The sequence below is a fragment of the Rhinoderma darwinii genome, chromosome 1 (assembly GCF_050947455.1).
Source record: "Rhinoderma darwinii isolate aRhiDar2 chromosome 1, aRhiDar2.hap1, whole genome shotgun sequence".
In the NCBI taxonomy this organism is placed as follows: domain Eukaryota; kingdom Metazoa; phylum Chordata; class Amphibia; order Anura; family Rhinodermatidae; genus Rhinoderma; species Rhinoderma darwinii.
In genome coordinates this window covers 286,718,272-286,742,498 of record NC_134687.1, presented here as the reverse complement: position 1 = coordinate 286,742,498, position 24,227 = coordinate 286,718,272, and the positions used below count along the sequence as shown (strand labels likewise).

General features: G+C 42.5%; 9 pseudogenes; all 9 read left to right on the top strand.

The window, feature by feature from the left end:
• Positions 1–971: 971 nt before the first annotated feature.
• On the top strand, positions 972–1,090 carry LOC142691704 (5S ribosomal RNA; annotated as a pseudogene).
• Positions 1,091–3,488: 2,398 nt separating this feature from the next.
• LOC142687457 (5S ribosomal RNA) lies at positions 3,489–3,607 on the top strand (annotated as a pseudogene).
• A 1,171-nt stretch (positions 3,608–4,778) lies between these two features.
• On the top strand, positions 4,779–4,897 carry LOC142708396 (5S ribosomal RNA; annotated as a pseudogene).
• A 997-nt stretch (positions 4,898–5,894) lies between these two features.
• Positions 5,895–6,013, top strand: LOC142708504 (5S ribosomal RNA; annotated as a pseudogene).
• Positions 6,014–6,081: 68 nt separating this feature from the next.
• LOC142673494 (5S ribosomal RNA) lies at positions 6,082–6,200 on the top strand (annotated as a pseudogene).
• Positions 6,201–6,267: 67 nt separating this feature from the next.
• On the top strand, positions 6,268–6,386 carry LOC142682614 (5S ribosomal RNA; annotated as a pseudogene).
• A 1,548-nt stretch (positions 6,387–7,934) lies between these two features.
• Positions 7,935–8,053, top strand: LOC142666954 (5S ribosomal RNA; annotated as a pseudogene).
• A 5,052-nt stretch (positions 8,054–13,105) lies between these two features.
• Positions 13,106–13,224, top strand: LOC142707824 (5S ribosomal RNA; annotated as a pseudogene).
• Positions 13,225–13,849: 625 nt separating this feature from the next.
• Positions 13,850–13,968, top strand: LOC142736450 (5S ribosomal RNA; annotated as a pseudogene).
• The last annotated feature ends 10,259 nt before the right edge of the window (positions 13,969–24,227 follow it).

Genomic DNA, 24,227 nt, shown 5'->3' with positions numbered 1-24,227 from the left:
GGAAGAAAGGAACTGGACTTGAGGCCTATCTTCGTTATTCTCTGAGATGCGCATGTGAAACGGCCTTCCTCTGGCTATGCCAGGATGGATCTCCCAAGTTCACCACGAGATGGTGGCAGTTTGTCACCAGCATTTCACCTATTAAACCAGCAATACCTGGTGGTAGTGGGTGAAAAATAATTTCTATATAACCTATAATGGTGTTCTTAGTCGGCTCTGTAGCTTTAGTATTCAGTTATTTTAGTGTTCCTACACCGTATGCAATTGGCAATTGTGTCGATTAACCCCTTCCCGCTCCTGGACGTACTATTAGGTCATGGTAACCATAGCGTTCGCGCTCCATGACAATAGTACGTCTCGGGAGTAACGGCCATTTCGGCCGTAGTCCCGACACATACTGGAGCTGTGACAGCTGCTGTCTCATACAGCAGCTGCCGCAGCTCCTACAACGGTGACCGATCACTGTGTCCCGCTGATTAACCCCTTAAAAGCCACGTTCAATAGAGAACGCGGCTTTTTAGGGGTTAAGCTGCCATCGCCGGCCTGCTACACGATAGCGGCCGGCGATAATGACTATGGCAACCGGACACCAAACAATGGCAACTGGCTATGCCATCGACGGAAGCCTAGTGGTTCCTGCTTGCTGTCAGTGAGTAGCTGACAGCTCTAATACACTGCACTACAGATACTGTCCGGGAATCCGTGGTGCGGTTGACTTTTTATTATGTAGTTTAGATTTTGTTTCACAATCGATTAAAAATAAAAATAGACTAAAGCTTTAAAAGTTAATGGCCATTCTAAGCTGAAATGTGCCTTTTCTCGTCAAATCGCAGATGAATAACACTGTAAGACCTCGCTAGTACCAGTGTGGGAGACTGTCTGGGAATCCGTGGTGCGGTTGACTTTTTATTATGTCGTTTAGATTTTGTTTCACAATCGATTAAAAAGGACTATGGATTAAAGCATTTAATGTCAATGGCCATTCTAAGCTAAATGTGCCTGCTCTGGTCAGATCGCAGAAGTTACACAGCTTAAGGCCTCGCTAGTACCAGTGTGGGAGACTGTCTGGGAATCCGTGGTGCGGTTGACTTTTTATTATGTCGTTGAGATTTTTTTTTTCACAATCGATTAAAAAGGACTATGGATTAAAGCATTTAATGTCAATGGCCATTCTAAACTGAATGTGCATGCTCTCGTCAGATTGCAGATGAATAACAGCTTAAGGCCTCGCTAGTACCAGTGTGGGAGACTATCTGGGAATCCGTGGTGCGGTTGCCTTTTTATTATTATGTCGTTTAGATTTTGTTTCACAATCGATTAAAAAGGACTATGGAATAAAGCATTTAATGTCAATGGCCATTCTAAGCTGAATGTGCCTGCTCTTGTCAAGTCGCAGAAGTTACACAACCTAAGGCCTCGCTAGTACCGGTGTGGGAGACTGTCTGGGAATCCGTGGTGCGGTTGACTTTTTATTTTATTGTTTCGATTTTGTTTCACAATTGATTAAAAAGGACTAAGCATTTAATGTCAATCGCCGTTCTAAGCTGAATGGGCCTGCTCTAGTAAGATCGCAGAATTTACACAGCTTAAGGCCTCGCTAGTACCAGTGGGAGACTGTCTGGGAATCCGTGGTGCAGTTGACTTCTTATTATGTCGTTTAGATTTTGTTTCACAATCGATTAAAAAGGACTATGGATTAAAGCATTTAAAGTCAATGGCCATTCTAAGCCGAATGTGCCTGCTCTCGTCAGATCGCAGAAGTTACACAGCTTAAGGCCTCGCTAGTACCAATGTGAGAGACCGTCTGGGAATCTGTGGTGCGGATGACTTTTTTTTATGTCGTTTAGATTTTGTTTCACAATCGATTAAAAAGGACTATGGATTAAAGCATTTAATGTGTATGGCCATTCTAAGCTGAATGTGTCTGCTCTCGTCAGATCGCAGAAGTTACACGGCTTAAGGCCTCGCTAGTACTAGTGTGGGACACTGTCTGGGAATCCGTGGTGCGGTTGACATTTTATTATGTCGTTTAGATTTTGTGTCACAATCGATTAAAAAGGACTATGGATTAAAGCATTTCATGTCAATGGCTATTCTAAGCTGAATGTGCCTGCTCTCGTCAGATCGCAGAAGTTACACAGTTTAAGCCCTTGCTAGTACCAGTGTGGGAGACTGTCTGAGAATCCGTGGTGCGGTTGACTTTTTATTATGTCGTTTAGATTTTGTTTCACAATCGATTAAAAAGGACTATAGATTAAAGCATTTAATGTCAATGGCCATTCTAAGCTGAATGTGCCTACTCTCGTCAGATCGCAGAAGTTACACAGCTTAAGGCCTTGCTAGTACCAGTGTGGGAGACTGTCTGGGAATCCGTGATGCGGTTGACTTTTTATTATATCGTTTAGATTTTGTTTCACAATCGAATAAAAAGGACTATGGATTAAAGCATTTAATGTCAATGGCCATTCTAAGCTGAATGTGCCTGCTTTCCTCAGATCGCAGAAGTTATACAGCATAAACCCTCGCTAGTACCAGTGTGGGAGACTGTCTGCGAATCCGTGGTGCGGTTGACTTTTTATTATGTTGTTTAGATTTTGGATCGCAGAAGTTACACAGCTTAAGGCATCGCTAGTACCAGTGTGGGAGACTGTCTGGGAATCCGAGGAGCGGTTGACTTTTTATTATGTCGTTTAGATTTTGTTTCACAATCGATTAAAAAGGACTATGGATTAAAGCATTTAATGTCAATGGCCATTCTAATCTGAATGTGCCTGCTCTTGTCAGATCGCAGATGTTACACAGCTTAAGGCTTCGCTAATACCATTGTGGGAAACTGTCTGGGAATCCGTGGTGCGGTTGACTTTTTATTATGTCGTTTAGATTTTGTTTCACAATCGATTAAAAAGTACTATGGATTAAAGCATTTAATGTCAATGGCCATTCTAAGCTGAATGTACCTGCTCTCATCAAATCGCAGAAGTTATACAGCTTAAACCCTCACTAGTACCAGTGTGGGAGACTGTCTGGGAATCCGTGGTGCGGTTGACTTCTTATTATGTCGTTTAGATTTTGTTTCACAATCGATTAAATATAAAAATAGACTAAAGCTTTAAAAGTTAAAGGCCATTCTAAGCTGAAATGTGCCTTTTCTCTTCAAATCGCAGATGAATAACACTTTAAGACCTCGCTAGTACCAGTGTGGGAGACTGTCTGGGAATCCGTGGTGCGGTTGACTTTTTATTATGTTGTTTAGATTTAGTTTATCAATCGATTAAAAAGGATTATGGATTAAAGCATTTAATGTCAATGGCCATTTTAAGCTAAATGTGCCTGCACTCTTTAGATCGCAGAAGTTACGCAGCTTAATGCCTCGCTAGTACCAATGTGGGAGACTGTCTGGGAATCCGTGGTGCGGTTGACTTCTTATTATGTCGTTTAGCTTTTGTTTCACAATCGATTAAAAAGGACTATGGATTAAGGCATTAAATGTCAATGGCAATTCTAAGCTGAATGTGCCTGCTCTCGTCAGCTCGCAGAAGTTACACAGCTTAAGGCCTCGCCAGTACCAGTGTGGGAGACTGTCTGGGAATCCGTGGTGCGGTTGACTTTTTATTATGTCGTTTAGATTTTGTTTCACAATCGATTAAAAAGGACTATGGATTAAAGCATTTCATGTCAATGGCCATTCTAAGCTGAATGTGCCTGCACTCGTCAGATCGCAGAAGTTATACAGCTTAAACCCTCGCTAGTACCAGTGTGGGCGACTGTCTGCGAATCCGTGGTGCGGTTACCTTTTTATTATGTAGTTTAGATTTTGTTTCACAATCGATTAAAAAGGATTATGGATTAAAGCATTTAATGTCAATGGCCATTCTAAGCTGAAAGTGCCTGCACTGTTTAGGTCGTGGAAATTACACAGCTTAAGGCCTCGCTAGTACCCTTGTGGGAGACTGTCTGGGAATCCGTGGTGCGGTTGACTTTTTATTATGTCATTTAGATTTTGTTTCACAATCGATTAAAAAGTACTATGGATTAAAGCATTTAACGCCAATGGCCAATCTCAGCTGAATGTGACTGATCTCGTCAGATCACAGAAGTTACACAGCTTAAGCCCTCACTAGTATCAGTGTGGGAGAATGTCTGGGAATCCGTGGTGCGGTTGACTTTTTATTATGTCGTTTAGATTTTGTTTCACAATCGATTAAAAAGGACTATGGATTAAAGCATTTACTATCAATGGCCATTCTAAGCTGAATGTGCCTGCTCTCGTCAGATCGCGGAAGTTATACAGCATAACCCCTCGCTAGTACCAGTGTGGGAGACTGTCCGTGAATCCGTGGTGCGGTTTACTTTTTATTATGTCGTTTAGATTTTGTTTCACAATCGATTAAAAAGGACTACGGATGAAAGCATTTCATGTCAATGGCCATTCTAAGCTGAATGTGCCTGCTTTCGTCAGATCGCAGAAGTTACACAGCTTAAGCCCTCGCTAGTACCAGTGTGGGAATCCGTGGTGCGGTTGACTTTTTATTATGTCGTTTAGATTTTGTTTCGCAATCGATTAAAAAGGACTATGGATTAAAGCAGTTAATGTCATTGGCCATTCTAAGCTGAATGTACCTGCTCTCGTCAGATCGCAGCTGTTACACAGCTTAAGGCCTCGCTAGAACCAGTGTGGGAGAATGTCTGGGAATCCGTGGTGCAGTTGACTTTTTATTATGTCGTTTAGATTTTGTTTCACAATCGATTAAAAAGGACTATGGATTAAATCATTTAATGTCAATGGCCATTCTAATCTGAATGTGCTTGCTCTCATCAGATCGCAGAAGTTACACAGCTTAAGGCCTAGCTAGTACCAGTGTGGGAGACTCTCTGGGAATCCATGGAGCGGTTGACTTTTAATTATGTTGTTTAGATTTCATTTATCAATCGATTAAAAAGGATTATGGATTAAAGCATTTAATGTCAATGGCCATTCTAAGGTAAATGTGCCTGCGCTCTTTAAATTGCAGAAGTTACACAGCTTAAGCCCTCGCTAGTACCTATGTGGGAGACTGTCTGGGAATCCGTGGTGCGGGTGACTTCTTATTATGTAGTTTAGATTTTGTTTCACAATCGATTAAAAAGGACTATGGATTAAAGCATTAAATGACAATGGCAATTCAAAGCTGAATGTACCTGCTCTCGTCAGTTCGCAAAATTTAAACAGCTTAAGGCCTCGCTAGTACCTGTGTGGGAGACTGTCTGGGAATCCATGATGCGGTTGCTTTTTTATTATGTCGTTTAGATTTTGTTTCACAATTGATTAAAAAGGACTATGGATTAACCCATTTAATGTCAATGGCCATTCTAAGCTGAATGTGCCTGCATTCCTCAGATCGCAGAAGTTATACAGCTTAAACCCTCGCTAGTACCTGTGTGGGAGACTGTCTCCGAATCCGTGGTGCGGTTGCCTTTTTATCATGTCGTTTAGATTTTGTTTCACAATCGATTAAAAAGTACTATGGATTAAAGCATTTAACGCCAATGGCCATTCTCAGCTGAATGTGACTGATCTCGTCCGATCGCAAAAGTTACACAGCTTAAGCCCTCGCTAGTACCAGTGTGGGAGAATGTCTGGGAATACATGGTGCAGTTGACTTTTTATTATGTCGTTTAGATTTTGTTTCACAATCGATTAAAATGGACTATGGATTTAAGCATTTATTGTCAATGGCCATTCAAAGCTGAATGTGCCTGCCCTAGTAGGATCGCAGAAGTTACACAGCCTAAGGCCTTGCTAGTACCAGGGTGGGAGACTGTCTGGGAATCCGTGGTGCGGTTGCCTTTTTATTATGTCGTTTAGATTTTGTTTCACAATAGTTTAAAAAGGAATATGGACTAAAACATTAAATGTCAATTGCCATTCTAAGCTGAATGTGCCTGCATTTGTCAGATCGCAGAAGTAAAACAGCCAAAGGCCTCGCTAGTACCAGTGTGGGAGACTGTCTGGGAATGCGTGGTGCAGTTGACTTTTTATTATGTTGTTTAGATTTTGTTTCACAATCGATTAAAAAAGGACTATGGATGAAAGCATTTGATGTCAATGGCCATTCTAAGCTGAATGGGCCTGCTCTCGTCAGATCACAGAAGTTATGCAGCTTAAGGCCCCGCTAGTACTAGTGTGGGAGACTGTCTGGGAATCCGTGGTGCGGTTGGCTTTTTACTATGTTGTTTAGATTTTGTTTCACAATAGATTAAAAAGGACTATGGATTAAAACATTTAATGTCAATGGCCATTCTAAGCTGAATGTGCCTGCACTCGTCAGATCGCAGAAGTAAAACAGCTAAAGGCCTTGGTAGTACCAGTGTGGAAGACTGTCTGGGAATTCGTGGTGCGGTTGCCTTCTTATTATGTCGTTTAGATTTTGTTTCACAATCGATTAAAAAAGGCCTATGGATTAAAGCATTCAATGTCTATGGCCATTCCAAGCTGAATGCGCCGTCTCTTGTCTGATCGCAGAAGTTACACAGCTTAAGGCCTCACAAGTACCAGTTTGGGAGACTGTCTGGGAATCCGTGGTGCAATTCACTTTTTATTATGTCGTTTAGATTTTGTTTCTTAATCGATTTAAAAGGACTATGCATGAACACATTTAATGTCAATGGCCATTCTAAGCTGAATATGCCTGCTCTCGTCAGATTGCAGAAGTTATGCAGCTTATGGCCTCGCTAATACTAGTGTGGGAGAGTGTCTGGGAATCCGTGGTGCGGTTGGCTTGTTACTATGTTGTTTAGATTTTGTTTCACAATCGATTAGAAAGGACTATGGATTAAAGCATTTAATGTCAATGGCCATTCTAAGCTGAATGTGCCTTCTCTTGTCAGATCGCAGAAATTAAATATCTTAAGTCCTCGCTAGTACCAGTGTGGGAGACTGTCTGGGAAGCCGTGGTGCGGTTGACTTTTTATTATGTCGTTTAGATTTTGTTTCTTAATCGATTAAAAAGGACTATGCATGAAAGCAATTGATGTCAATGGCCTTTCTAAGCTGAATGTGCCTGCTCTCGTCAGTTTGCAGAAGTTACGCAGCTTAAGGCCCCACTAGTATCAGTGTGGGAGACCGTCTGGGAATTCGTGGTGTGGTTAGACTTTTATTATGTCGTTTAGATTTTGTTTCACAATAGATTAAAAAGGACTATGGATTAAAACATTTACTGTCAATGGCCATTCTAAACTGAATGTGCCTGCTCTCGTCAGATCGCAGAAAATATGCAGATTAAGGCCTTTCTAGTACCAGTGTGGGAGACTGTCTGGGAATTCGTGGTGTGGTTAGACTTTAATAATGTCGTTTAGATTTTGTTTCACAATCGATTAAAAATTATTATGGATTAAGGCATTTAATGTGAATGGCCATTCTCAGCTGAATGTGACTGCTCTCATCAGATCACAGAAGTTGCACAGCTTAAGGCCTCGCTAGTACCAGTGTGGGAGACTGTCTGAGAATGTGTGGTGCTGTTGACCAATTGTTATGCTGTTTAGAATTAGTTTCACAATCGATTAAAAATAGACTAAAGCTTTAAAAGTTAATGGCCATTCTAAGCTGAAATGTGCCTTTTCTCGTCAAATTGCAGATGAATAACACTTTAAGACCTCGCTAGTACCAGTGTGGGAGACTGTCTGGAAATCCGTGGTGTGGTTGACTTTTTATGTCGTTTACATATTGTTTCACAATCGATTAAAAAGGACTATAGATTAAAGCATTTAATGTTGGTGGCCATTCTAAGCTGAATGTGCCTGCTCTCGTCAGTTTGCAGAAGTTACGCAGTTTAAGGCCCCACTAGTATCAGTGTGGGAGACTGTCTGGGAATTCGTGGTGTGGTTAGACTTTTATTATGTCGTTTAGATTTTGTTTCACAATAGATTAAAAAGGACTATGGATTAAAATATTTTCTGTCAATGGCCATTCTAAGCTGAATGTGCCTGCTCTCGTCAGATTGCAGAAAATACGCAGCTTAAGGCCTTGCTGGTACCAGTGTGGGAGACTGTCTGGGAATGCGTGGTGCTGTTGACCGATTGTTATGCTGTTAAGAATTTGTTTCACAATCGATTAAAAATAGACTAAAGCTTTAAAAGTTAATAGCCATTCTAAGCTGAAATGTGTCTTTTCTCGTCAAATTGCAGATGAATAACACTTTAAGACCTCGCTAGTACCAGTGTGGGAGACTGTCTGGGAATCCGTGGTGCGGTTCACTTTTTATTATGCCGTTTAGATTTTGTTTCACAATCGATTAAAAATAAAGATAGACTTAAGCATTTAACATCAAAGGCCATTCTAATCTGAATGTTCCTGCTCTCGTCAGATCGCAGACATTACACAGCTTAAGGCCTCGCTAGTACCAGTGTGGAAGACTGTCTGGGAAGCCGTGGTGCGGTTGACTTTATATTATGTCATTTAGATTTGGTTTCACAATCGATTAAAAAGGACTATGGATTAAAGCATTTAATGTGAGTGACTGTTCTAAGCTGAATGTGCCTTCTCTCGTCAGATCGCAGAAGTTACACAGCTTAAAGGGGTATTCCGGAACTAAAAAATTACATTTATTTAAATAAAACAATGAAAAAGATATAACTTTCCAATGTACTTACGTTTCATCAGATGGCTGTAGCGTCGTATATCCTCCTCCGTCGCCGTCCCCTTAGCAATGCAAAATCTGCACTTCCTGTGCAGACCCGTCCATTTGGTCTTCTGCCTTGCTTCCGGTTTCCGGCTTTCACACTGTACGGTTACGTCAAAAATTACGTAACCGTACCACGTGCTTCTTTATTGAATTAGAGCATGCGTGGTGAACACACTCCACCGCGCATGGTCTGTGAAATTATGTGGCTGCGTCTTCAGCGGCCGTGTATATTACACTGCGCATGCGCAAGGTTGAAGGTGTGTAGCGGTGTGTATACGAAGTTGCAGGAATAACGGCCGTTTCGGCCGTCTTCCCGACAGGTGCAGGAGCTGTGACAGCTGCTGTCTCGTACAGCAGCTGCCGCAGCTCCTACAGCGGGGACCGATCGCTGTGTCCCCGCTGTCTAACCCCTTAAAAGCCGCGTTCTATAGAGATCGCGGGTTTTTAGGGGTTAAGTTACCATCGCCGGCCTGCTACACGATAGCGGCCGGCGATGGTTACTATGGCAACCGGACACCAAACAAAGGCGTCCGGCTATGCCATCGACGGAAGCCTAGTGGGTCCTGACAAAGTCAGGACCCACTATGCTTGCTGTCAGTGAATAGCTGACAGTTCTAATACACTGCACTACGGATGTAGTGCAGTGTATTAGAATAGCGATCAGGGCCTCCTGCCCTCAAGTCCCCTAGTGGGACAAAGTAATAAAGTAAAAAAAAAAAGTTAAAAAAGATGTGTAAAAATAAGAAATTAAAAGTTAAAAAAATCCCCCTTTTTTTCCCTTATCAGTCCTTTTTTATTAATAAAAATATATAAATAAACGATACATAATTGGTATCGCCGCGTCCGTAACGGCCTGAACTACAAAATTATTTCGTTATTTATCCCGCGCGGTGAACGCCGTAAAAGAAAATAATAATAAACCGTACCAAAATCACAATTGTTTGGTCACTTCACCTCCCAAAAAATGTATTAAAAATAGATCAAAAAGTTGCATTTACCGAAAAATGGTCCTGATCGAAACTACAGTTCGTTACGCAAAAAATAAGTCCTCGCACGGCTTTATTGATGGAAAAATTATAAAGTTCTGGCTCTTAGAATAAGGTAACAAAAAGTGAATGATTTTTTACAAAACGTATTTTATTGTGCAAACGCCATAAGACATAAAAAAACTATAAACATCTGGTGTCACCGTAAGGCCGAGTTTACACGAGCGTGTGCGTTTTGTGCAAGCAAAAAGCGCGGCGTTTTGCGTGCGCAAAAAGCACTTAACAGCTCCGTGTGTCAGCCCTTTATGATGCGCGGCTGCGTGCTTTTCGCGCAGCCGCCATCATTATGACACTCCGTTTGGATGTTTGTAAACAGAAAAGAACGTGGTGCTTTTCTGTTTTCATTCATCCTTTACAGTGCTGTTGCGTGAATCACGCGCGTCCCACGGAATTGCTTCCGTGCGACATGCGTGGTTTTCACACACCCATTGACTTCAATGGGTGCGTGATGCGCGAACAGCGCACAAATATAGGACGTCGTGCGTTTCACGCAGCGGACATACGCTGCGTGAAAATCACGTACCTGTCTGCACGGCCCCATAGAGTAACATAGGTCCCTGCGACGCGCGTTGCAAAAACGTATAATACGCTCGTGTAAATGAGCCCTAATCGTATCGCCCCATAGAATAAAGTGAATATGTCATTTATAGCGCACGGTGAACGCTGTAACAAAAATAGAATTAAAAAACAATAGAATTGCTGTTTTTTAGTCACCGCGCCACTTAAAAATAGAATAAAAACTGATCAAAAAGCTGCATGCACCCCAAGAAAACTACAATGTATTCCTCAAGTGGTCTAGTTTCCAAAATGGGATCACCTTTTGGGGGTTTCCACTATTTTGGTACCACAAGACCTATTCAAACCGGACATGGTGCCTAATAAAAAGGCGGCCTCAAAATCCACTAGGTGCTCCTTTGCTTCTGAGGCCGGTGCTTCAGTCCATTACCGCCCGAGGGCCACATGTGGGATATTTCTACTGCAGAATCTGGACAATAAGTATTGAGTTGCGTTTCTCTGGTAAAACATTTTGTGCATAAACTTTCTATATACTGTTGTGAATACTTTGAGGGGTCTAGTTTCTAAAATGTCGTGTTTCATAGGGGTGTCTAATATATAGGCCCCTCAAAGCCACTTCAGAACTGAACTGGAAGCCCAAAAAAAATAATTAGGCAATACTTCGCTTCTATACGAACTAGTTAGCGATTCACAGTGTGATGAAGTAAGGGGAAGCAGCGCTTATACGAGCGGTGCACCCCCTTCAAACAGCCGATGACTTTTCAGTTCACAGGTAGCAGAGTTACATGATGGGGAATTTGTTTTCCTGTTGTGTAACTCTGCTACCTGTCAATGGAAAAATCAGCTGCCAGAGTGAAAAATGTTTCCACACAGAGGAGTACCGCAAAGAAACACCTGGGAATCAGACATGATGGACTAACATTTTTCCCTGTGGTGGATGACTTTTCAGTTGACAGGTAGCAGAGTTACATGAAGGGGAATTATTTTTCATCGATGGCTAGTTAGGAGCGCTGCTTCCCTTTAGTTTTTTCTTGCTCACTGTGAATCTCCGACACAGGATGCAGCGGCGATCCACAGGTATTGCTCCTTTTATCCCAATTCACATGTTAGAATTCAATTTTTTTTATTATATATATATATATATATATATATATATATATATAAAATACAGTATTTAAAACTAAGACTGTATAAACAGTTAATATACATTTAGAAAACTTATAATTATAAAGACCAAACTTTACGTATCATCATATAGGGTCAGTGTTGTTTAAAAACGCAGATATCCAGTGATTTCAGCTTGTGCTAGCAGTAATAGAATGAGAGCACCAAAATGAAGACTGAGATTGCAGAAGTTAGTAGAGCTGGGTGTAGTAGGCGGAGCAAGTGCACTGCTGCATGCACATTGCATGCTGGGACTAGAGCAGTGCATGCAGGGAGGAGAAACACAGGAAGAGAAGAGGAATGAACTTACTGAGCAAAACAAACCTCTCCAGGTAAACAATAGGGAGTAATGTTACTAAAACCATTTATTATCAAGAAAAAGCTAGACAGAGTGCACTAATATATTAATAGAGGAACATTGCATTGATTTAAAAAAAAAAATAAAGTATTGGAAAACCCCTTTAAGGCCTCGCTAGTACCAGTGTGGGAGACTGTCTGGGAATTCGTGGTGCGGTTGACTTTATATTATGCCGTTTAGATTTTGTTTCACAATCGATTAAAAAAAAGATAGACTTAAGCATTTTACATCAATGGCCATTCTAAGCTGAATGTGCCTACTCTCGTCAGATCGCAGAAGTTACACAGCTACAGGCCTTGTTAGTACCCGTGTGGGAGACTGTCTGGGAATCCGTGGTGCGGTTGACTTTTTATTATGTCGTTTAGATTTTGTTTCACAATCGATTAAAAAGGACTATGGATTAAAGCATTTAATGTCAATGGCCATTCTAAGCTGAATGTGCCTGCACTCTTCAGATCGCAGAAGTTACACAGCTTAAAGCCTCGCTAGTACCTGTGTGGGAGTCTGTCTGGGAAGCTGTGGTGTGGTTGCCTTTTTATTATGTTGTTTGGATTTTGTTTCACAATCGATTAAAAAAGGACTATGGATTAAAGCATTTAATGTCAATGGCCATTCTAAGCTGAAATGTGCCTTTTCTCGTCAAATCGCAGATGAATAGCACTTTAAGACCTCGCTAGTACCAGTGTGGGAGACTGTCTGGGAATCTGTGGTGCAGTTGCCTTTTTATTATGTAGTTTAGATTTTGTTTCACAATCGATCAAAAAGGACTATGGATTAAAGCATTTAAGGGCAATGGCTATTATAAGCTGAATGTGCCTGCTCTCATCAGATCACAGAAAATACACAGCATAAGGCCTCGCTAATACCAGTGTGGGAGACTGTCTGGGAATTCGTGGGCAGTTTACTTTTTATTATGTCGTTTAGATTTTGTTTCACAATCGATTAAAAAGGACTATGCATTAAAGCATTAAAGCATTAAAGCATTTAATGGCAATGGCCATTCTAAGCTGAATGTGCCTGCTCTTGTCAGATCGCAGAAGTTACACAGCTTAAGGCCTCACTAGTACCAGTGTGGCAGACTGTCTGGGAATCCGTGGTGAGGTTGATTTTTTATTATGTCATTTAGATTTTGTTTTACAATCGATTAAAAATAAAAATAGACTAAAGCTTTAAAAGTTAATGGCCATTCTAAGCTGAAATGTGCCTTTTCTTGTCAAATCGCAGATGAATAACACTTTAAGACCGCGCTAGTACCAGTGTGGGAAACTGCCTGGGAATCTTGGTGCGGTTGCCTTTTTATTATGTCGTTTAGATTTTGTTTCACAATCGATTAAAAAGGACTATGGATTAAAGTTTTTAATGGCAATGGCCATTCTAAGCTGAATGTGCCTGCTCTCGTCAGATTGCAGAATTAACACAGCTTAAGGCCTCGCTAGTACTAGTGTGGGAGACTGTCTGGGAATCCGTGGTGCGGTTGACTTTTTATTATGTCGTTTAGATTTTGTTTATCAATCGATTAAAAAGGACTATGGATTAAAGCATTTAATGTCAATGGCCATTCTAAGCTGAATGTGCCTGCTCTCGTCAGATCGCAGAAGTTACACAGCTAAAGTCCTCAGCTAGTACCGGTGTGGAAGACTGCCTGGGAATCCGTGGTGCGGTTGACTTTTTATTATGTCGTTTAGATTTTGTTTCACAATCGATTAAAACGGACTATGGATTAATGCATTTATTGTCAATGGCCTTTCTAAGCTGAAAGTGCCTGCTCTCGTCAAATCGCAGCAATTACACAGCCTAAGGCCTCGCTAGTACCAGTGTGGGAGACTGTCTGGGAATCCGTGGTGCGGTTGACTTTTTATTATGTCGTTTAGATTTTGTTTAACAATCGATTAAAAAGGACTATGGATTAAAGCATTTAATGTCATTGCCCATTCTAAGCTGAATGTTCCTGCTCTCGTCAGATCACAGACGTTAGACAGCTTAAGGCCTCGCTAGTACCAGTGTGGGAGACTGTCTGGGAATTCGTGGTGCGGTTGACTTTATATTATGCCGTTTAGATTTTGTTTCACAATCGATTAAAAAAAAGATAGACTTAAGCATTTTACGTCAATGGCCATTCTAAGCTGAATGTGCCTGCTCTCGTCAGATCGCAGAAGTTACACAGCTACAGGCCTTGTTAGTACCAGTGTGGGAGACTGTCTGGGAATCCGTGGTGCGGTTGACTTTTTATTATGTCGTTTAGATTTTGTTTCACAATCGATTAAAAAGGACTATGGATTAAAGCATTTAATGTCAATGGCCATTCTAAGCTGAATGTGCCTGCACTCTTCAGATCGCAGAAGTTACACAGCTTAAGGCCTCGCTAGTACCAGTGTGGGAGACTGTCTGGGAATCCGTAGTGCGGTTGCCTTCTTATTCTATCGTTTAGATTTTGTTTCACAATCGATTAAAAAGGACTATGGATTAAAGCATTTAAAGTCAATGGCCAACCCTTGGTGCCCCTGAGTCCCTGTGTTAACCTTTACTGTCCCTTAGTTAACCCTTGCTTCCCTGAGTAACCCTTGGTGCCTCTGAGTCCCTGTTAACTGCCCTGAGTTCCTGTTGACCCTTGCAGCCCTGAGTTAACCCTTGCTGTCCCAGAGTATTCCTTGTGCCCTTGCAGTCCCTGAAGTTAACCCATTGCTGCCCTGAAATAACCCTTACTACCCCTTGCAGTCCCTGAGTTAACCCCTTGCTGACCTGCGCATCCCCTGTAGTATCCCTAGTTTAACCTCTTGCTGACCTGCGCATCCACTGATGTATCCCTGGTTAACCCTTGAAACATTTAACCCTTCTCACTGTTGACCCTTTTACCTGATTTTTAACACTTAGTTTACAGGGACAGTTATATTAGGAGGGAGTGGGACAGAGATAGTGAGCGTGTGAGAATTACAAGTAACTTATGTGTATTGTGTTGTAACGTAACTTCTATGTATGTTTAGGTAAGTGGGTGGCGATATAATTAGGATTGTGATACCGTGTTTATACTGTACTGTGATTAGTTACTGTATTTTATATATGAGATTGATTACTGTATGTTAATAAATATCTTTATTTACTATACGGTCTTATTCCCTTGAGTAGCAGCAACAGCAATTAGATCGACGTTAGTATAAGGAAAAGGTAGGGGAACTAGGCATAACCCTAGTGACCCTGATTATAAAGGAGGTAGTAATAGTGGGTGACACTAGCCCTTTAACTCCTTCCCGCCGCAGCCCTTTTTCAGATTTTCATTTTCGTTTTTTCCTCCCCACTTTCTAAAAGCCATAATGTCTTTATTTCTCCGTCGATATAGTACTATGAGGGCTTGACTTTTGCGGGACAAGTTGTAGTTTTTAGTAGCACCATTTATTTTGCCATATAATGTACTAGGAAACGGGAACAAAAATTATTTGTGGGGTAGAAAATGAAAAAAAAAACAGCGATTCCTCCATGGTTTTTTGCACGCCGTTTTTACGGAATTCACTGTGCAATTAAAATAACATGTTAACTTTATTCTGTGGGTCAATATGATTATGGCTATACCAAATATATATAGTTTTTTCTATATTTTACTACTTTTACAAGTAAAAACCTAAGTGTAAAAAAGAACATTTATTTTGTGTCGCCAAATTCCGAGAGCCATAACTTTTTTATTTTTTCCGTCGATTAAGTGGTATGAGGGCTTATTTTTTGCAGGATAAGCTGTAGTTTTTAATAATACCATATTTGGTGTACATGCAACGGTTTGATCACTTTTTATTTCATTTTTTGTGGGAGATGAGGTGACCAAAAAATAGAGATTCTGGCGTTTACATTTTTTTTACGGCGTTCACCGTGGGGCTTAATAATGATATATTGTAATAGATAAGACTTTTACGGACGTCGCTATACCAATTATGTTTATTTATTTATTTTTTTGAACATTTGTAAGATTTATTTTTTTATTATTTGACAAAAAAAATACTTTTGTTAACTAATTTTTACTTTTTTTATTAGTCCCCCTAGGGGACTTCAACCAGCGATCGTTAGATTGCTTGCACGATATACTGCAATACTAATCGTTTTTACCGCACGGGGAAAACCATAAAAACGAAACCCAAAAAACAATGAAGGAATCGCAGCTTTTTCTCCACCAGGAATCGCAGCTTTTTCCAATTTCAACCTACAACAAATTTTATTTTCAGTTTCCCAGTGCATTAAATGGTACTTTAAATGGTGTCACTAGAAACTACAACTTCTCCCGCAAAAAAATAAGCCCTTACACCACTCTATTGACGGAAAAAGAAAAAACTTTATGACTATTGGAAAGCAGGGAGGGAAAAACTAAAATGAAAAAGCCAAAAAGGGATCAGTCTTAGAAGTGTTAATTCATTTTTAGTGAAAAAACATTTATGACCACGTGGGTATTGCTGTACTTGGGAGAAATTTACAAACGTTTGGTTGCTTTTTCTCCTTTGTGAAAATTAAAAAATGTAACATTTTAGTGGAAAAAATGTTGATATTCATTTTCATGGCCTAATTCTAATAAATTCTGCAAAAGACCTGTGGGGTCTAAATGCTCACTATTCCCCTAGAAAGATTCCTTAAGGGGTGTAGTTTCCCAAATGCGGTCAGTTTTGGGGTGTTTCCACTGTTTTGGTTCCTCAGGGGCTTTGCAAATGCAACATAGCACCCGAAAACTATTCCGGCTAAATTTGAGCTCCAATACCCAAATAGCGTTCCTTTCCTTCTGAGCTCTGCCGTGGGTCCAAACAGCAGTTTATTACCACATATGGTGTATTGCCGTAATCACGAGAAATTGCTTTACAAATTTTGGGGTCCTATTTCTCCTTTATTCCTTGTAAAAATTTAACATTTCTATGTGTTTTTAGATAAAAAGATTTTCATTTTCACAGACTAACTCCACTAAATTCAACTAAAAACCTTTGGGGTAAAAATGCTAACTATACCCCTAGATAAATTCCTTGACGTGTGTAGTTTCCAAAACAGTGTCACTTTTGGGGAGTTCCACTGTTTTGGCACCACAAGACCTCTTCAAACCTGACATGGTGCCTAAAATATATTCTAAAAAAAGGAGGCCCAAAAATCCTCTAGGTGCTTTTTTGCTTTTGAGGCCTGTGTTTCAGTCCATTAGCGCACTAGGGCCACATGTCGGATATTTAAAAAAACTGCAGAATCTGGGCAATAAATATTGAGTTGCGTTTCTCTGGTAAAACTTTCTGTCTTTGGCTGTTTCTGAGGCTAGCTTTTGACTCGTAAGTCACAGGCGCTTGTTCTAGTTTGCATTCGTTTCTGCGCCTGGCAGCCGGTTCAGAAGCACCTTCTTTGACGTCTTTGGCTGTTTCTTAGGCTAGCTTTTGACTCGTAAGTCATAGGCGCTCGTTCTAGTTTGCATTCGTTTCTGCGCCTTGCAGCCGGTTCAGAAGCACCTTCTTTGACGTCTTTGGCTGTTTCTGAGGCTAGCTTTTGACTCGTAAGTCATAGGCGCTCGTTCTAGTTTGCATTCGTTTCTGCGCCTGGCAGCCGGTTCAGAAGCACCTTCTTTGACGTCTTTGGCTGTTTCTGAGGCTAGCTTTTGACTCGTAAGTCATAGGCGCTCGTTCTAGTTTGCATTCGTTTCTGCGCCTGGCAGCCAGTTCAGAAGCACCTTCTTTGACGTCTTTGGCTGTTTTTGAGGCTAGCTTTTAACTCGTAAGTCATAGGCGCTCGTTCTAGTTTGCATTTGTTTCTGCGCCTGGCAGCCGGTTCAGAAGCACCTTCTTTGACGTCTTTGGATGTTTCTGAGGCTTTCTTTTCGGCTAAAAATTCTTTAATTCCTGTGAAACACCTAAAGGGGTTAAGAACTTCTGAATGCTGTTATGAATACTTTGAAGGGTGCAGTTTTCAAAAGGGGCGATTTATGGGGTCTATCTAATATATAAGACCCTCAAAGCCACTTCAGAACTGAACTGGTCCTTGAAAAATAGCCTTTTGAAATTTTCTTGAAAATGTGAGAAATTGCTGCTAAAGTTCTAAGCCTTGTAACGTCCTAGAAAAATAAAAGGATGTTCAAAAATGATGCAAACATAAAGTAGACATATGGAATATGTGAAATAGTAACTATTTTGTGCGGTATTACTATCTGTTTTACATGCAGATACATTTGAAATCAGAAATATCATAATTTTTACAAATTTTCTTTACATTTTGGTGTATTTCACAAATAAGTAATGAATTTGTTGACCAAATTTTTCCACTAACATAAAGTACAATATGTCACGAGAAAACAATTGCAGATTTGCTAGGTAAAAGCATTCCGGAGTTATTACCACATAAAATGACACATGTCAAATTTGGAAAAATGGGACTGGTCCTGAAGGCCAAAATAAGCTCAGTCCTGAAACGGATATGTAAGGTAGAGAGAACCGGTAAACATACAGCACAGGTTCAAATGTACAAGGGGCAAAATGCATTTAGTGTATAAAAACAAATAAATGACAGGTAATTATAAGTGTAAATATACAATGCATTCTGATAGTCTTCAGACCATTTCATTTTTTTCATCTTTTGTTATGTTAAGGCCTTGTGCTAAAATAAAAAAAAAAACACATTTTCCCCCCATCATTCTGCACTCAATACCCCACAATGACTAGGTGAAAAAAGAATGTTAGTAATTTTTGAAAATTTCTTGAAAAGGAAAAACTAAAATATTGCATTGACATAAGTATTCAGACCCTTTAGTCAGTACTTAGTTGAAGCACCTTTGGCAGCGATAACAGCCTCCAGTCTTCTTGGGTATGATGCCACAAGGTTTGCACACCTGAATTTGGGGGTTTTCTGCCATTCTTCCCTACAGATCCTCTCAAGTTCTGTCAGGTTGATTTCAGATCTCACAAGAGATGTTCGAGTGGGTTCAAGTCAGGGCTCTGTCTGTGCCTCTCAAGGACATTCAGAGTTGTCCCTAAGCCACTCCTGTGTTGTCTTGGCTGCAGGGGCGTAGCTAAAGGCTCATGGGCCCCGATGCAAAAGTTCTTATTGGCATCCCCCCCCCTGCAAACTTCTCATGGCCGACGGTCCGCAGCTTTCAGCTGTATCGCTGGGTCTCCTAGGTGACCCAACAATGCAGCACTAGCAGCCAGGGGTGTCACTAAGGACTTAAAATGTCAGGGAAAAATAGACCCAATACATATGTGTCCGCCCCAAAAAAATGTGTGTGTGTATAGGAGACAGCATAGCATATCTATAGCAATATGACCCTATCAACTATGGATAGGATTAGATACAGTGGCTCAGCAGACAGTATCACACATGATAGGATTATATACAGTGGCTCAGCAGACAGTATCACACATGATAGGGTTAGATACAGTGGCTCAGCAGACAGTATCACACATGATTGGATTAGATATAGGGCCCAGCTCGCTGACATTGCAGCTCCAGCGCTAGACCTAGGAAAGGTAAGAATAATAGTTTTGCTTCTTTATGTGTTACTAATTATTTTTGTGTGTTTGTGTTTTTTTACAAGTTCGGTTGTTGGACTACTTCGGATGCGAGGACTACTTCAATGACAGTGTTTTTTTATTCTCAATAAAATGGTTAATGGGGGTTGTGTGTGTTTTTTTTATTTCAATAAAATATTTTTTCTATGTGCTTGTATTTTTTTAAACTTTATTATTACCGCCTTATAAAGGCAGGGCTTAATGTTAGCAGGTGCAGAGGCTAACACTAACCCCCATTATTACCCCGGTACCCACTGCCACCAAGGGTACTGGGAAGAGCCGGGTACAAACCAGTACCCGACCATCTGTAGTGACGGTCAGCCACCGGGGCAGCCGCAGGCTGGTAGTATTAGGCTGGGGAAGGTCAAAAACAGTGGCCCTTCCCACCCTGGTAATGCTAGGCTGCTACTGCTATGTTGTATCTGGCTAGTTATCAAAATTGGGGGGGACCCCACATTGTTCTTTCCAATTATTTTTTATTTAATTTTTTTTAAATAACGTTCATACGTTTTCATAACCAGACAGATACAATAAAGTAGCAGCAGCCTAGCATCACCAGGGTGGGAAGGGCCACTGTTTCTAGCCTGTCCCTGCCTGTTAATACCAGCCTGTGGCTGCCACGGTGGCCGACCATCACTACAGATACTGTCTGTGGGACCCTGTAGCTAAGCCTACCCCAAAGTAGGCTTAGATACAGGGTCCAGCAGACAGTAATCTTATACAGTATAAAATTACTGTGTGCTGGGGCCCCTATATCTAAACCTACCGTGTGGTAGGCTTAAATACAGGGCCCATCAGACAGGATCACACATGGGCAATGTATCTAAGCCTACCATATGATTGGCTTAGATACAAAGCCCAGCAGACAGCATCACATAATCTGTGATCCTGTCTCATGGGCCCTCTAAGCCTGCTACATTGTAGGCTTAAAGGGGTTGTCCAGTCCCTATACATTGATGGCCTATCCTCAGGCTAGGCCATCAATAGATGATGTTTTGGGGTCCATCTCCCGGGAGCCGGCCAATCAGCTGTTTTGAAGGGGCCGCAGCACTCGTACGACAGCTGCTTCCCCTTAATTTCCCTTACTCGCTCACACTGTGAATCGCCGACACGGATTCACAGTGTAAGCAAGTGACCGAAATGAAGGGGAAGCAGCTCTCATACGAGTGCTGCGGCCCCATCAAAAAAGCTGATTGGCCGGCTCCCGAGAGTCTGACCCTGCCAATCAGCTTCAGGAGACAGGGATATTAATCTTACCCTCCTGACTTTATCCGGGATCACGATGTTGTGTGCGGCGCATAGCGTTGTGACGTCATGCGCTGTGCACAGTGCTGTGATGTCAGGACCTCGGCTGTGATCCGAAACCAGGAAGGTAAGTACTGAGTTACTGAGTTACTATAGTAACTTTTTATTGATGTAGTGCAGGGGGCCGCGGGCCCCCTGGCTTCGGGGCCCATTCACAATTGCGACCGCCACAACCCCTAGAGCTACGCCACTGCTTGGCTGTGTGCTTAGGGTCACTTTCTTGTTGGAAGGTGAACTTTCGGCCCAGTCTGAAATCCAGAGCACTCGGCATCACGTTTTCATTAAGAATATCTCTGTACTTTGATCAGGGTTGAGGAAAAGATGAATGGAGCAGTCTCCCTGTCCCAGCCACTGAAAAACACCCCTACAGCATGATGCTGCCACCACTATGCTTCACTGTAGACATGGTATTGGGCAGGTGATGAGTACTGCCTGGTTTCCTCCAGACATGTGTAATGACAGGGTAGGGAGACTGACAGGTGAGCCCTAATCTACCCGCCACTCAGTCCCTGCCTACTTGCACGACCCGTCCTAGGCGACGGCGTACAACTGGGTGACGGTCCCTACGCTCAATATGTGCACGATAGACAAACAGACAAGGGTGCACAGTAGCTAAGGGAAATGGGGCAGTTGCCCACGGCAACACCGTGAGCAACAAGAGTAGTGAACGAGCCGAGTCAAACCAGGAGTGTACGAGGTACCAAACGCAGAGCAGGAGCGTAGTCAGTAAAGCCAGGGTCAAAATGAAGCAGAGGTCAATAGTAATAGCTGGAACAGCAGAGCCAGGAAACAAGAGAGAATCACAGGCAAAGACAAGAAGTAAATAAAGGTATACATAGACCAAGGGTGGGAGCAAGAAACGTCTGGCCAGGCTGTGATAGGTTCTCCCACTCCTCAGCCTACCAGCCTGAGTGGTAGCAGATCGAGTCACTCTATCAGACCTAGGAGCAGATGCAGACTGATTAACCACGGGCGTCGACACAGAAGCTGTGTCTGGCAGATCCTTTACAGTACCCCCCCCCTTTTATGAGGGGCCACTGGACCCTTCCTAGGTGGACCTGGCTTATTGGGGAACCGAAGCTGGAACCTCCTGAGCAATACCCCAGCGTGAACATCCCGGGCGGGTACCCAAGTCCTCTCCTCAGGCCCGTATCCTCTCCAATGGACCAGGTACTGGAGGGAGCCTTGGACCATCCTGCTGTCCACAATCTTGGCCACCTCGAATTCTACCCCTTCAGGGGTGAGAACAGGGAGCGGAGGTTTCCTCGAGGTAACCAAGGACGGGGAGCAGCGTTTAAGGAGGGAGGCATTAAACACTCCAGCCGGAAGGAGACAGGATTAAGGACCTCAATGACCTTGTACGGCCTTATAAACTGGGGAGCAAATTTTTTGGACGGAACCTTAAGGCGCAAATTTTTTGAAGACACCCACACCAGATCCCCGAGCACAAACAAGGGGTTAGCAGAACGTCTTCTATCTGCCTGAGTCTTTTGTATGCTCTGGGACGCCTCTAGGTTCTTCTGAACCTGGGCCCAGACTGTGCACAGTTCCCGATGAACGACATCTACCTCGGGATTGTTGTAACCACCAGGTGAAACGAGGAGAACCATGGATTAAACCCAAAATTACAGAAAAAGGGGGAGACCCCTGACGAGTTACTGACCCGGTTATTAAGGGAAAATTCGGCGAGGGGAATGAAGTAGACCCAATCATATTGACAATCAGAAATAAAACACCTTAAATATTGTTCTAGGGACTGATTAGTCCTCTCAGTTTGGCCATTAGTTTCAGGATAGAAGGCCAGATCAATCTCCAACTTTTTACAGAAAGCTCTCCAAAACAATGAAACAAATTGTACCCCTCTGTCAGAAACAATATTGACAGGAACCCCATGGAGACGCAGGATGTGTTTGACAAACAAGGTAGCTAACGTCTTGGCATTGGGTAGTTTCTTGAGGGGCACAAAGTGGCACATCTTACTGAAGCGGTCTACTACAACCCACACCACCGACTTGCCTTGAGATGGAGGCGGATCGGTGATAAAATCCATGGACATATGAGTCCAAGGTCTCTGGGGAATGGGCAAAGAACATAGTAAGCCCGCTGGTCGGGACCTGGGAGTCTTGGACCTAGCACAAATTTCACAAGCGGCGACGTAAGCCTTAACGTCTTTAGGCAACCCAGGCCACCAATAGTTTCTAGCAATGAGGTGCTTGGTACCCAGGATGCCTGGATGGCCAGATAATGCAGAGTCATGATTTTCCCTGAGTACCCTTAGCCGGAATTGCAGGGGAACAAACAGCTTGTTCTCAGGAAGGTTCCCGGGAGCTGAACCTTGATCAGCCACAATTTCGGAGACTAAGTCAGAATCAACAGAGGATATTATTATATAAACAGAAAAGCTCCTACAGCAATGAAAAAAGAAGGGGCTAGCTGCTATACGGTAAAGCATGCTCCCCAGGTAACAATAAAGGCACTCCTATATAGACATTTATGCACAGAAGAAAGAGAAGGAGAATACGAGCCTATATATTAAAATTAATATATAGGCTCGTATTCTCCTTCTCTTTCTTCTGTGCATAAAAGAGGATATTATTATACCTGGGGGCAAAACACAAGCAGGATCTTCCGCCGAAGGAGGGCTGGCCATGAAGCTACGCGACAGTGCATCAGCTTTAATATTTTTAGACCCAGCCCTATAGGTGACCACGAAGTTGAATCTAGTAAAAAACAACGCCCATCGAGCTTGTCTCGGGTTTAGCCTCTGGGCAGATTCTAGGAAGACCAGATTCTTGTGGTCGGTAAGGGCCGTTACCTGGTGCCTAGCCCCCTCCAAGAAGTGGCGCCACTCTTCAAATGCCCATTTAATGGCTAAGAGTTTGCGGTTGCCCATGTCATAGTTACTCTCAGTGGGCGAGAACTTCCTGGAGAAGTAGGCACAGGGACAGAGATGGGTGAGGGACCTGGTACCCTGGGACAAGACAGCACCCATTCCCACCTCGGAGGCGTCAACCTCCATGATGAACGGCTCAATTTGGTTAGGCTGAATCAGCACTGAGGAAGAGATAAAGCACTTCTTAAGGATCTCAAAAGCCTGGACCGCCTCCAGAGGCCAGTGGAGGAGATCAGCACCTTTGCGAGTAAGATGCGTAAGAGGCTTAGCGATGACCAAGAAGTTAGCAATAAATCTCCTGTAATAATCAGCAAACCCCAGGAAGCACTGTAACGCCTTCAGTGAGGCAGGTTGGACCCATTCAGCCACAGCCTGAACCTTGGCAGGGTCCATGCGGAATTCATTCGGAGTGAGGATTTAACCCAAAAATGGTATCTCCTGCACCCTGAACACACATTTTTCGGATTTAGCAAACAGTTTGTTTTCCCGAAGGGCCTGGAGCACCTCCCTGACATTCTCAATGTGGGAGGACCAGTCCTTGGAAAACACAAGTATGTCATCAAGGTACACTACAAGAAACACCCCCAGGTAGTCTCTTAAAATCTCATTTATGAAATTCTGGAAGACCGCGGGAGCATTACACAACCCAAAGGGCATGACCAGGTATTCGAAATGACCTACGGGCGTGTTAAACGCAGTCTTCCACTCATCCCCTTCTCTGACTCGGATAAGGTTATAAGTCCCCCGAAGATCAAACTTAGAGAACTATTGGGCCCCCTGAACCTG